Raw genomic sequence first — 16065 nt, 5'->3', positions numbered from 1 at the left:
GAACTGTGAACGAATTGAGCATTTTATTTCTGAGATACCTCTTTTATTTCTTGTACTATGCTGTTATAAACTATTGTGGAATATTGGTGTTGGACCCGACCTTCGTGTTAGCTCGTCACTACTTTTAACCTAAGGTTAGGTTTGTTACTTACTGAGTACATGGGGTCGGTTGTACTCATACTACACTTCTGCACCTTGCGTGCAGATATTCACTGTTGATGTTGCTGTGATCGACGGGAGCCGGAATTGAAGATGTACCTGCGTTATGGTCGTAGCTGCCTCTTGTTCATGGTAGCCTTAGATCTATGAAACTCTGTTTATGTACTTTTCAAACAGATGATGTATTTACTTCATTTCAGCCTTGTAAACTCTATTCTTAGAAGATCATGATTTGTACTACCAGTCCTTGGGAAATGTATAAGAATCAGATAATTTCTTTACATAACCGTCTTATTAAATATCATTGGAGTTGGATAGTTGTTAATTGGCTTACCTAGCGGGTTGGGTTAGGTGCCATCACGACTAGTTGGATTTTGGGTCGTGACAATATTTTGCATCGAAGCTATAGTTATATTTCGTATTTCTTTAGCCATAACATCAAGTTGTACTTGAGAAGATGTAGTATAATCAACTTGGTGAACACCAGATGATTTTCTTCTTTCCAAACTATCAGAGGGCCACTGATTAGCATCTTTGGATAATTCATCAGCAATTGTAACTATCTTCTCTTGAGTCTTCTTCATAAAGTGGCCCCCAACTGCATTGCTCAATATTCTACGCGAGGTCGATGTCAATCCATCCCAAAAATCCTGGAGTTGCATCCAGAGTTCAGTTCCGCTATGTTGACACCTCCTAATTATCTTCAAAAACAGTTTCATTCTCTTTCTGGCAGAAGTTATGGATTTCTCTTCTAAACTTGACCGTCTTAGCTAAGGATAAATATTTATCAAGAAATTTTCTGGTCATTTCCTCCCATGTTTTAATTGATCCATTTGGCAAGCTTCGAAGCCACTTCTTTGCATCATCTTTAAGTGAAAAGGGGAATGCCCTTAAATACACTACATCTTGTGACACCCCATTATATTGAAAGGTATTCATTATCTCCTCGAAGTCCATCAGATGTGTGTTTGGATCTTCGTTCATCCTCCCTCTGAAAACACCGATGTTTTGGATGGTTTGAAGCAAACCTTGCTTCAGCTCGCAATTATTGGTTGCAATTGGAGGTGGTCTAACACTTGACAATCCTTGATTGTATATTGGTCTGGCATAGTCACCCAATGCTTTACCAAGCCTTGGTACCGCATTCTTGCACTGGTCTTCAATCAAGGGTCAATTTAGATTGAATCTTCGACCCCTATTGTCTTCGACAGTTTCCTCAGCAGCTCTATGGGCTGCCTCAGCAGCTATCCTTATAACTGCCTCTACCTCATTGTTATCATTATTCGCCATGTGTTCTTAGGTTGAAGGTTGGCCCAAGAACCTTACGGTGAACTCTTTCTCCTTCCTCAGTTGCCGCAGGTTTTTTCCAATTCTGGATTGTAAGGTATTACTTCTTTACAAGAAGATCGTGTCATACACTACAGACTTAACCTGTTGCCCTGCACACGGAGGAGAAGCTCGTGAAAAAAAAAGTAAAATTAAAAATAAAAATAAATTCCTGAATTAGCACTACATACTATTTTAAAAGCTATCGATTTCCAATCCCCGGCAACGACGCCATTTGACGAGAGCAAAACACACACTTAAATTTTGCTCGCTAGTCAAAGATAGTATAGTATAATATCGTCTCCACAGAGATTGGATTTAAACAGTATTCTCGTAGTTTGTAGCTAGATTGCTATTTAGGAGGATCAACAGTTGAGGTTTATATAATTAATAATCTAAAATCTACAGCTATTGACTAATGACAATCGCAACAAAAGTAAGCAAGGGAGTTATCAATGTGAGAATAAAATATGGGTTGATAAGATAGGTGCAAGATAATTGTTCGGGATCTAATTCTAGATAATTCACTGCTAATGTTCAAGTGAGTCTCTCGAATTCACTTAATTATCAATACAATTATTTAGTAGAAACTCCTCTCTCGATTAAGTCTCAACCTCACAATATGAACTGATTTAAGCTCGGTGAAGATATGCAAGAATTCGTAATGGATTGGTCTTTAGGAGAACATTTTTCGATTATCCTTCTAACTAGGTTTAATCAAGGATTCAACTAGCCTCTTTCGATTACTTAGAAGAATCTATGAACTCAACCAACGATATAGTGCAAATATATCGCAAGTTATGCCCATTTTGATTACAAGAGCAAGTGAACATAGGTGCAATAATTGAGTCTTCCAAAAACGATTCAAATACATAAAAATAGAGTTATAATCCACAAACAACCACCAATACACAAAATCCATCAAAATCCAAAAGGTTCTACTCCATAAACATGGAGAAGTTCTTCACAATTGAAACAAAAATAGAGAAAAACATAAATACAATCCAAACCCGGATCTTGAGTGATGAAGGAAGGATGGATCCTTGTTCTCTTGTTTCTCCCTCTTTTTATTAGCTTTCTTAGGTCTAAGGTATGTCCAAAAGTCCAAAAATGGTGTTTTTCCTGTGTATTTAACTATCCCCCAAATAAACCCCGGATGAAAATACCCTTTCTAGCGGAATTGGGAACATACTCTAACATATTTGCTCTGCCACGCCGCATGATGCGCCACACCATGCGACCCGCTTGTGGTAATTTCCAGAACACTTCGAAAAATATATTTTGGGCACATTTTACACAGCCATGCCGCCCCATGCGGCGCGACTGTGTAGTTTTCTCAGAGTAAGTTTGTTTCTCCAATTTTTGACATCCGAACTTGGTACTCGACCCCCGAATGAGATCCAGATTTAATCCCTTAGGCTTCTACTCAGACTTCAAAGCTCCAAATAGCTCGAATTTGCTGCGCAACATCTAAATAACCCGGAATCATTCCTACACGGTATAAAACACACAATAAGTATAAAATACTACTAATTAAAGCTCAACATCAGTAAAATGCAGTGAATTAGAGTGTAATAAGTGACTAAAACATAGGTTTCTAGACTACCATCAATTGCCATACCAAAACTGTTACCTTGGCGATGCCAGAGTTGCCTAGATTGGAGTGGAAAGGGTTCGTCTGTCAGTACATCTAGTCGGGTTATCTCCTTTCTAAAGGCTCGACACATGGTCGAGAAGAGGTGATTGCCTTATCTCGCTTATGTTCGGGATCCTAATGTAGAGTCTCCGTCGATTGATTTAGTGTCCATGGTCCAGGAGTTCTTCGATGTGTTTCCTTCTGATCTTCCAAGCATGTCACCAAATCGTGATATTGATTTCTGTATTGATTTGGCACCTGGTACCCAGCCTATATCTATCCCACCGTACCGCATGGCCCCAAAAGAGTTGAAGGAACATCTTGAGGAGTTGCTAGCGTAGGGGTTCGTTAGACCGAGTGTGTCTCCTTGGGGTGCACCGATGTTATTTGTGAAGAATAAAGATGGGACTATGCGGATGTGCGTTGATTACCGCCAGTTAAACAAAGTTACCATTAAGAACAAGTATCCGTTGCCGCATATTGATGATTTATTTTACAAGTTGCAGAGTGCTAGGGTGTTCTCTAAGATCGACTTGAGATCGGGGTATCATATCAATTGAAGATTCAGGATTCAAATGTTCCGAAGACGGCTTTCCAGACTAGATATGGCCATTATGAGTTTCTAGTGATTTCCTTCAGTTTGACTAATGCCCCGACGACGTTTATAGATGTGATGAACCGAGTGTTCAGGCCATATATTGATTCGTTTGTCATTGTCTTCTTTGATGACATTTTGATATACTCACATAGCATGGAGGAGCAGGAGCAGCATTTAAGAGTGGTGCTTCAGACCTTATGGAAACATAAGCTATATGCTAAGTTCTCCAACTGTGAGTTCTGGTTAGATTCTATGGCATTCTTGGGACATGTTGTATCAGACGAGGGTATTAAGGTTGATCCCAAGTAGATTGAGGCAGTTCAGAGTTCGCCTCGTCCCACCACAACGACCAAGATCAGGAGCTTCTTGGGGTTAGCAGGTTATTATCGCCGGTTTGTGGAGGGATTCTTATCTATTGAAGCACCTTTGACTAGATTGAGCTAGAAGGGTACTACGTTTCGATGGTCCAATGATTGTGAGGCGAGCTTTCAGAAGCTCAAACTGTATTGACTTCAGCACCAGTGTTAGTGTTACCTTCCGGTTCAGGGATGTATATTGTGTATTACGACGCTTCACGCGTTGGTTTGGGTTGTGTATTAATGCAGGAGAGGCGAGTTATTGCATATGCTTCACGTTAGTTGAAGCCCCATGAGAAGAATTACCCTGCACATGATTTGGAGTTTCCCGCGATAGTTCATGCTCTTAAGATCTTGAGGCATTATCTTTATGGGGTGTCCTGTGAGGTTTACACCCATCATCGTAGCATGCATCACTTGTTCAAGCATAGGGATCTCAATTTGAGGTTGCGCAGGTGGCGTAAGTTACTAAAAGACTATGATAACATCATCCTTTATCATCCAGGCAAAGCGAATATAGTTGCGGATGCCTTGAGCAGAAAGGCAGAGAGTATGGGCAGTTTGGCCTTCATTTCAGTAGAGGAGAGGCCATTAGCTTTGGATATTCAGTCCTTGGCTAATAGAATTATGAGGTTGGATATTTCAGAGTCTAGCTGAGTTCTTGGATGCGTCGTCGCTCAATCTTCACTATTCGAGCATATCAAGGCTCGCCAGTTTGATGATTCGCACTTGTTGGTTCTCAGAGAGATGGTAATACAGGGTGGTGCTAAGGAGGTTACTCTCGGTGAGGATGGTGTTCTGCGACTCCAGGGTCGCATATGTGTTCCCAATATTGATGGCTTGAGGGAGAAGATCCTATATAAGGCACCCAGTTCTTGGTATTCTATTCATCCAGGTGCTACGTAGATGTATCGTGACCTGAGGCAGAATTATTGGTGGCGGCGGATGAATAAGGACATAGTTGAGTATGTAGCGAGGTTCCTTAATTGCCAACATGTTAAGTACGAGCATCAGAGGTCAGGTGGACTACTTCAACAAATGACTATACCTGAGTGGAAATAGGAGCGCATTACTATGGACTTCATAGTTGGGTTGCCGCGGACCTTGCGGAATTTTGATGCAGTTTGGGTCATTGTTGACAAGTTGACCAAGTCGGCACACTTTATTCCAGTTGTGACCACATATTCTTCAGAGAGGTTGGCCCAGATTTATATTCAGGAGATTGTTCGATTGCATGGTGTGCATGTCTCCATTATATCAGATAGATGCCCTCAGTTTACTTCACATTTCTGGAGAGCAGTACAGTGTGAGTTAGGGACCCGGGTAGATCTCAGCACAACCTTTCATCCGCAGACTGACGGGCAATCAGAGCGGATAGTTCAGATTTTGGAGGATATGCTCAGAGCATGTGTGATTGACTTCAGAGGGCAGTGGGTTCGATTCTTGCCTTTGGCCGAGTTTTCTTATTATCAGTCTGGAATTAAGATGGTTCCATTTGAGGCATTATATGGTCGGCGATGTCGTTCTCCCATCGGATGGTTTGAGCCCGGTGAGGCTAAGTTATATGGTACTGATTTGGTGAAGGATGCCTTGGAAAAGGTAAAGTTCATTCAGGAGCGACTTCGCACAACATAGTCCAGACAGAAGAGTTACACGGATCAGAAGGCGAGTGATTTATCATATATGGTGGGCTAGAAAGTTCTCTTGAAGGTCTCGCCGATGAAGGGGATCATGAGGTTCGGAAAGAAGGGCAAGTTAAGCCCAAGGTTTATAGGTTCGTTCTAGGTGTTGAGACGAGTTGAGGAGGTTGCTTATGAGCTTGCTTTGCCTCCCAGTCTATCGGGAGTTCATCCGGTTTTCCATGTGTCTATGCTCTGGAAGTATCATGCAGACAGGTTGCATGTGTTGGACTACAACACGGTTTAGTTAGATGAGAGCCTGGGTTATGAGGAGGAGCCAGTTGCCATTGTTGACAGATAGGTTTGCCAGTTGAGGTCCAAGAAGATTTCAGCAGTAAAGGTTCAGTGGAGGGGTCAACCAGTCGAGGAGGCAACTTGGGAGATCGAGGAGGACATGTAGAACATATATCCACACTTGTTCAACACTCCAGGTATGATTCTAGACCCGTTCAAGGATGAACATTTGTTTAAGAGGTGAAGAATGTAACGACCCGACCAGTCGTTTTACTTTCTAGGTCCTCGTTCCCCTAAATAAGACTTCCCGTATGTGCTTTTACTGTTTCATGATCTCACGACCCCAAATTCCCTCCATATAATGTCGTGATGTCACCTAGTCTCTAAGACTAGGTAAGCCTAACAATTTGCGGAATAACTGAATATAAATCTGAAATTAAATCCTTAACAGTTGAATAAATAAGAACTGCAAAATAAACAAATACAACTCCAAAAACACGATAGAGATAAGTCATAAACTTCTAAGAATTTATTCTAGGTGTATCTGTATATCAGAATCTAAAGAGAATAAGGGAAAATAACATAATAGGTATAGAGGGGGACTCTGAGGTCTGCGGACGCTGGCAGATATACCTTGAAGTCTCCGCGAATGGCTAGCTCACTGATACCTGGTCTGATAGAAAGTACCTGGATCTGCACAAAAGGATGTGTAGAAGCGTAGTATGACTACACCACAACGGTACCCAATAAGTGCTACGCCTAACCTTGGTAGAGTAGTGACGAGGTCGGGTCAGACCCTATTGGAAATAATAAAAGACAGGGTGAAAGTTTAACAATATAATAATAATAATAATAATAATAATAATAATAATAATAATAATAATAATAATAAGAATAATAATAATGACAATGGGAATAATTCAAGTAAGTAGTATGTCACAATTCAACTACACAGAATAAGGGCAATTAATACCTCACGGAAGGAAAACATGAATTTATAAATTTAAAGAAAACACAAATAACCAAAAGCAAGTGCAGCAATAGAGAAATATCAACAAGGGCACTCCCGAGGTACCGCCTCGTAGTCCCAAAATATAAATAAATTCACAATATCTCATTTTCTTATATCACCGTGGGAGCCTTCACATTTAATTTTTAAAGAAATTATTTTTCCCGAAATAGCATCATGCGATTTAGCCACCCTTATCACACCGTATGACTTCTAGTAGTTCCCCTACTAGCCACACGTATCAAGCCACCCATATCTCACCGCGTGCGTTTCAACACCCAGACCTTATACCACCACATGCATATCAATATCACAATTTGTACCTCAAGTGCCCAAATATTTCAACTTGCCAAAATAAATCAACAACAACATTATTGTCTACAATAAGGATCCCACGACTCAATCACAATGAATACAAAACCTCACAAAATATTTGGGAGTGAATAACTCAACAAAAATAATATTTCACAAATTTAACACTTTGCCTCAATACCAAATTTTTATGTCAAATACTTCATATTAATAATAATTCAATTAAGAAATTCAACATCCAAATAATGAGCACAAAATAAAAGAAACAAAGTTTCAACTAAACAGGTAAAGTAATTAGCAGAAAAAGGTAAGGCAAATTTAAAATATAAAAATAGACTAATGATGATGAGCATAACCGGGTAAAATAATTTAATTAATATGTAACAGAGATCTACACAATTTAAAACCAGAATTTTCCACATTTATCCCGTGTACACACTCGTCACCTCGCATACACGACTTTCAACACATCACAATTATCATATCAATACAAATCCTAAGGAAATTTTCCCTACACAAGGTTAGACAAGTCACTTACCTCAAACCACGCTCAATTAGTCAGTAAGAATGCCTTCCCCTCGATTTTCCGACTCCGATCGGCTCGAATCTAGTCATAATTAATTCGATTCAGTCAATACAAATTATAGGAATAAATTCTATATGAAAATCCAAATTTTCCAACAAAATCCGAAATGTAACCGAAAATCGCCCGTGGGACCCACGTCTCGGAACCCGACAAAAGTTATAAAATATGAACGCCCATTCAACCACGAGTCCAACCATAGCAAAATTACTAAATTCCGACATCAACTCGATCTTCAAATTGTCAAATCTAAATTTCAAATCCCTAGGCCCAAATCCTCGAATTTCACCTCAAAAACATGCAAGTTAGTCGAAATACTCGATGATAATTCAATATTATTGACTAATATTGATCACAAGTGACTTACCTCAAGTTTTCCCATGAATTCTTGCTCAAATATCGCCCAACCCGTACTTGAAATGTCCAAAAATTAGAAAAAATCGGAACCCCTCTGTTTAACAATGCTAGTGTTTCCGCATGTGCGGTCTCGCAGATACGAGGGTGGAGGTCTCTTCTGCGGTTGGCTCGCTTCTGTGGACAAGAGTCCGCTTCTGCGGTCCAAGGCCCCTTAGCCCAGGCCGCATCTGCTACCATTGCGTCGCTTCTGCGGTCGCGCTTCTGCGACGCCTCTCCGCTTCTGCGATGCCAGGCTCGCTTCTGCGAGCTCGCACCTGCGAGCCAAATTCCGCAGGTGCGATTGCATCAGTAGGCAACAACAAGTTTCAATTGTTCTAAGTCTAAATTTGATCCGTTAACCATCCGAAACTCACCCGAGGTCCCCGGGACCTCAACCAAATACACCAACAAGTCCTAAAACATCATACGAACTTAGTCAAAACCTCAAGTCACATCAAACAACGCTAAAACCATGAATTAAACTCCAATTCAAGCTTAAATGAAACTTAGAAATTCCAACTTTTACATTCAATGCCAAAATCTATCAAATCAAGTCCGATTGATCTCAAATTTTGCACACAAGTCATAAATGACTTACAAACCTATTTTAAATTTTCAGAATTGGATTCTGACCCCGATATAAAAAATTCAGCTCCCTAGTCAAACTTTCAAACTTAAATTTCTATTTTAGCCATTTTAAGCTTAATTTAACTACGGGCTTCCGATTAACAGTTCGGACACACTCCTAAGTTCAAAATCATTACACAGAGCTATTAGAATCATCAAAATTCTATTCCATGGTCGTTTTCATATCAGTCAACATCCGATCAACCATTTTAACTTAAGCTTTCAACCTTGAGACTAAGTGTCTCAATTCAATCCGAAATCTCTCCGGACCTAAAATGACTACCCCGATAAGTCACATAACAACTATAAAGTACAAAATGAATAGTAAATGGGGGAACAATGCTACAACTCTCAAAACGACTGACTGGGTCGTTACATCCTCCCCCTCTTAAACAAACGTTCGTCCTCGAATGAGTTTAGAATTATACCTGGAGTGGTGAAAGAGATGAGGGTAACAGCTGCGCATATCATGTTCGGTCTCCCAAGTCGCCTCCTCGACCGGATGACCCCTCCACTATACTTTTACTGAAGCAATGCTCTTCTATCTCAACTTTCTAACATGTCTGTCCAAAATGGCCACTGGTTCCTCAACATAAGATAGATCCTTGTCCAATTGGACTGAGCTGAAGTCTAACACGTGAGATGGATCGCCATGATACTTCTGGAGCATGGAAACATGGAACACTAGATGAACTGCAGTGAGACTAGGTGGTAGTGCAAGTTTGTAATCCACCTCTCCAATCCTTTCAAGTATCTTAAAAGGCCCAATATACCTATGGCTCAACTTGCCCTTCTTTCCAAATATCATAACACCTTTCATGGGCGAAACCCGGAGCAAGACCCGCTCTCCAACCATGAATGCAACATCACTAACCTCCCGATCCACATAACTCTTCTGTCTAGATTGGGCTGTACAAAGTCGATCCTGTATCAATTTAACCTTTTCCAAAGCATCCTAAACCAGGTCTGTACCTAATAGCCTAGCCTCGCTCGGCTCGAACCAACCCACTGAAGATCGGCACCACCTCCCATATAAGGTCTCATACAGAGCCATCTGAATGATCGACTGGTAGCTGTTGTTGTAAGCAAACTCCGCAAGTGGAAAGAACCGATCCCAAGCACCCCAAAAATCCATCACACATGCACAAAACATATCCTCCAATATTTGACTAGTGCGCTCGGACTATCCATCCGTCTGAGGGTGAAATGTTGTACTCAACTCTACCCGATTACCCAACTCACACTATACAGATCTACAAAACCGTGATGTAAACTGTGTACCCCGGTCAAAGATGATAGATACCGGTATGCCATGAAGCCTGACAATCTCGCGAATGTAAGCTTGAATCAGTTGCTCTGAAGAGTAAGTGGTAGCCATAGGAATGAAATGAGCCGACTTGGTCAATTTGTCCACAATCACCCAAACTGCATCGAACTTCATCTGAGTCCGTGGGAGCCCAATAACAAAATCCATAGTGATTCGCTCCCATTTTCATTCTGGAATATCTAACTTCTGAAGCAATCCACCCGGTCGCTAATGCTCATACTTCACCTGCTGATAATTTAGGCACCGAGCTACATATTCCACTATGTCTTTCTTCATTAGCCTCCACCAATAGTGTTGTCACAAGTCCTGATACATCTTTACAGCACCCAGATGAATGGAGTACCACGAACTGTGAGCTTCCTGGAGAATCAACTCACGCAATCCATCTACATTGGGTACGCATAGCCTGCCCTGCATCCGTAATACACCGTGATCAGCAATAGTGACTTCCTTGGCATCACCGTGGTGAACTGTGTCCTAAAGGACAAATAGATGTGGATCATCATACTGACGGTCTCTGATACGATCATAAAGAGAAGACTGAGAAACCACACAAGCCAAAACTCGGCTCGGCTCGAAAACATCCAATCTTACAAACTGGTTGGCCAAGGCCTGAACATCCAAGGCTAAAGGTCTCTCTACTACGGGTAAGTATGCTATGTTGCCTAAACTATCCGCCTTACGACTCAAGGCATTGGCCACTACATTGGCCTTTCCGGGATGATAGAGAATGGTGATATCATAATACTTAGGCAACTCCAACCACCTCCGCTGTCGCAAGTTAAGATCCTTCTATTTTAACAGATGTTGTAGACTCCGGTGATCGGTGTAGACCTCATAATGAACACCGTACAAATAATACCGCCAAATCTTCAAGGCATGAACAATAGATACTAACTCGGGGTCGTAGACCGGATAATTCTTCTCATGTACCTTTAATTGTCTGGACGCATAGGCAATCACCCTACATCTTGCATCAATGCTACGCCGAGATCAATATGCGATGCATCACAATACACAGTATAAGGCCCTGAACCTATAAGCAACACCAATACTGGGACTGTAGTCAAAGCTGTTTTGAGCTTTTGAAAGCTCTCCTCACATTCCTCGGTCTATCTGAGCGGAGCACCCTTCTGGGTCAATTTGGTCATAGGTGTAGCAATAGAAGAGAAACCCTATACCAATCAGCGATAATACCCCGCCAAGCTAAGAAAACTTCGGATCTCCGTAGCTGAGGACGGTCTGGACCAACTCTGCACTACTTCAGTCTTTTTCGGATCTACCTTGATCCCCTCGCACGAAACTATATGACCCAAAATCCTATTGAAATAAGCCAGAATTCACACTTTGAAATTTTAGCATATAACTTCTTTTCTCTCAAAGTCTGAAGCACAGTCCTCAGGTGCTTCTCATGATCTTCCCAGCTCCGGGAGTACACCAAAATGTCGTCAATAAATACAATGACGAATAAGTCAAGATAGGGCTGAAATACACTGTTCATCAAATGCATAAATGCTACTGGGGCTTTGGTTATCCCAAATGATATTACAAGGAACTCATAATGACCATATCGAGTCCTGAAAGTAGTCTTCGGGATATTTGGCTCTCGAATCTTCAACTGATGATAGCCTAAACGCAATTCTATCTTAGAGAACACCCTGACACCCTGAAGGAGATCAATTAGGTCATTAATACATGGCAATGGATACCTGTTCTTTACTATAACCTTGTTCAACTAGCGGTAATCAATATACATCCGCGTAGAACTATCTTCTTCTTCTCAAATAAGACAGGAGCACCCCAAGGTGATACACTGGGCCAAACAAAAACCTTATCAAGTAGCTCCTGTAACTACTCTTTTAATTCCTTCAATTATGCTAGGGCCATATAATATGGTGGAATAGAAATGGGCTGAGTGCCTGGTAACAAATCAATGCCAAAATCAATATCCCTATCTGGTGGCATACCCCGAAAGATTTACTGGAAATACATCAGGAAAGTCCCTTACTACTGAAACTGATCCACGATAGGAGTATCAACACTAACATCTCTCGCATAGGCCAGATACGCATCACACCCCTACTCAACCATTCGTTGAGCCTTAAGAAATGAAACAACCCTGTTAGGAATATAATCTAAGGTACCACTCCACTCTAGCCGTGGTATACCTAGCATAGCCAACCTCACCGTCTTGGCGTAACAATCAAGGATAGCGTGATAGGGCGACAATCAGTCCATGCCCAAAATTATATCGAAATCCACCATACTGAGCAATAATAAATCAGCTCTGGTGTCAAAACCATTGATAACAATCAAACATGATCGATACACGCGGTCAAAAATAATAGAATCACCCACGGGTGTAGATACATAAACAGAAGAACTCAAAGAATCACGGGATACGCCTAAATATGGGGCAAAATAAGATGACACATAAGAATAAGTGGATCCTGGATCAAATAAGACTGATGCATCCCTATGACAGACCGGAACAATACCTGTGATAACAGAATCAGATGCTACTACCTCCGTCCTAGAAGGAATGGCATAATATCTGGACTGGCCTCGCCTTCTAGGGTGACCTCTACCTGTCCGACCTCCACATCTAGATGGTTGTGCAGGTGGAGTGGCAACTGGTGTAGTAATCATGGGTTGCGAAGCCTGAGGGCCATATGGAATAGGTGGGGCCTGAGAAATATGTGGAGATGCACCCCTCCTAAGTCTGGGGCAATCCCTCATTATATGACGAGTGTCACCACACTCAAAATAAGCCCTTGGAGGATATGGTTGTTGGGACTGGCTCAGGCCTGATTGACTGGACTGACCGCTGAAAGCATGCCATATAGGAGGTACAATAGACACCGGTGGTGCATAATATGGAACCTGAGGTCTGGGAGTAGCCGGAATACCGCTGGAAGCTGGAAGTGCTGAATGAATAGGATGGCCTACATAGCCTCTACCATGACGGGTTGCAGTTGGGGAACGAGAAATATTATACGTGCCGGAATCCCGAGGTCTCTTAGCTTTCCTCTCTTCTCTCTCCTAGATCCGTATACCCTCTAATCTCCTAGAAATTGACACCACCTGCTGGTATGTGATGTCCATTTCTAGCTCTCAGGCTATACTGAATCTGATACTAGGATGGAGCCCCTCATTAAACTGACGAACCCACTCTCGAACAGTAGCAACCAAGGCTGGTGTATGCCTAACCAAATCACTGAATTGGACCGCATACTCTGACACAATCATAGAACATTGGCGTAACTGCTCAGACTCTGTACGCCATACATCTCTAAGACTCTGAGGAATATACTCCCTCAAGAACATATCTGAAACTGAGTCCAAGTGAGTGAAGTTGCCTCAGCCGGACTATCCAACGCGTATGCTCGCCACCACTGGTAGTACGGAGGATACTGTGTCATTCCTTAAGAAAACCCTGAGCATCCTCTGAAGCTAAACCACTGAAAGTGGGAGGGTGGTACTTCTTGTACCTCTCAAGCCTAAGCTGCTCCCCCTCTAAAACTGCTGCCCTAACCTCGGGCCGAACTGGGACAACTTGCTGCACTGGTATAACCTTTGGGGCATGGTCAACTTGGGCCCGTGGATTTGGGGTACGGGCGGCGGGAGTCTATGCTCCTCCCCCGACCTAAGATGTGGCAGGAGCAAGTGGAATCAACCCTTTCTGAGCTAGAGTGCCAAACATGCTCAAAAACTGGGCAAGAGTCTCCTGAAGTGCAGGGGTAGTAACAGGCGTCTCAAGTGCCTGCTCTCAAACTGGAGCTACTGGTAGCTCTTTTGCAGCAGCTCGTGCAGGTGCTCTGGATGCACCACGTGGTATTCTTCGGCCTTTGCCCCGGCCCCAGCCCTGGCCTCTTGCGGCTCCAACATGGGGTGTGGGTGTTTGATCATCGGATCCAGTTGTGCGTGTCCTCACCATCTGTGAGAGAATGTAAAGACAATGATTTAGAATTTCAAAGTCAACAATTGCGCATGATAAGGAATCAAAGAAGTGAACATTTTCTTAACAGTTCCATAGCCTCCCGAAGATAAGTACAGACGTTTCCGTACCGATCCACGAGACTCTACTAAACCTTCTTGTGACTTATAACACCTATAAATCTAGAGCTCTGATACCAACTTGTCACGACCCCAAATTCCCTCTGTAAGATGTCGTGATGGAACCTAATCTATAAGACTAGGTAAGCCTATCAATTTTTGGAATAACTGAATATAAATTTGAAATAAAATCCTTAACAGTTGAATAAATAAGAACTACAAATTAAACAAATACAACTCCCAAAACTCGGTAGAGATAAGTCACAAGCTTCTAAGAATTTATTCTAGGTGTCTCTATGCATCAAAATCTAAAGAGAATAAGGAAAAACAACATAATAGGGATAGATGGGGACTCCGAGGTATGCGGACGCTGGAAGATATACCTTGAAGTCTCCACGAATGACTAGCTCACTGATACCTGGTCTGATAGGAAGTACCTGGATCTGCACAAAAAGATGTACAGAAGCATATTATGAGTACACCACAGCGGTACTGATAAATTTGTATTTTACCAACTTATCTCGTCTTTAAGCTTAGATTTTTTCTATGTTTGATTGTTAAAATCATGTGTTTAATGTTGTTTACCTCTATTTTATAGGTTCTATGTGATTTAGAAGTGATTATGAAGAAACCAAGTGAAAATAAGTCAAAAAGAAGTTGAAAAGAAGAAAATCTGGAAAATGGCCTCAGATGTCGTAATTGCGACATAAATGTGGGAAATGGGAAGATAGCAGCAATTGCAATTGCGATTAAGAAATCGCAAATGTAAAGTCAACCCAGTCAAGCTGTGTTCGCAAATGCGAAAAAAGGGTCGCAAATGTGAAGTCAAACCAGACAGTCAACCTTCGCAAATGCGATAGTCAACAGGAAAGTCATAGTTCGCAGATGTGCACATAGCTTAGCAAATGCGAAGATCGCGCTTCAGTTCTGGGTACTTATGTAATTTCATGTTTTTTGGCCCCAAACCCTTTAATACACGACGTAGCTCATTTGTAAAATATCTTTGGTATATCTTTGACACAACTTGACAAGAGAACACCTACTTTGAAGCTAGGATTCTTGCACACACACTTGGGTCTTGAAGATTTGAAGCTTTTGGTTGAGAATTGCTTACCCATTTATTTTCATTTCTTAATTTCCTTGCTTTTTATTGTATATCTAAGTGTTTAGTATTTATTCCAACACTTGAATCTTGTTTATGAAAATATTCATATTTAAAGTGTGGATTAAATATCTTGATGTGCTTATGTATTGAACGATTTTTATTCATTATGAAGTGAGTTATTGTTTTTTTAATTATTCTTGTTCTTTAATGTTTCCAAAGGGATTAGCTAACCCTAGGACTCGCCCATTAACTTCGAATTAATTTTGGGAAAGATAATTTGGGGTTGGGAAAGATTAATTAACAAGAACTTGAGGCTTTAACCCTCACTTTATAGATTCTACCTAGGGATAGGATTGAACTACTTATAGCCATATTCGGGTGTGCTTAATCTCTTAATTGTTTTAGGGATAATTCAATTAGGAAGTCTTGTTAGTCTTAGGAAGAAGCTAATATAAATTATTACCCGAGGCTAATTAACATAAACTTGTTCATATTTGTAAAATCTTGAAATATATTGGACCGTTACTTGAGTGTAATTCCCAATGCATCCATGCTTGTAGCCATTGATCATTTTACATGCTTTCTAGGTTAGTTTTTATTTTCTCATTTAGACATAAATATTTTCTAAAAACATTTCTAAGTGTTTGGCTTAGCATAACAAG

The sequence above is a fragment of the Nicotiana tomentosiformis genome, chromosome 2 (genome assembly GCF_000390325.3).
Source record: "Nicotiana tomentosiformis chromosome 2, ASM39032v3, whole genome shotgun sequence".
Taxonomy (NCBI): domain Eukaryota; kingdom Viridiplantae; phylum Streptophyta; class Magnoliopsida; order Solanales; family Solanaceae; genus Nicotiana; species Nicotiana tomentosiformis.
This window is presented reverse-complemented; position numbering follows the sequence as displayed.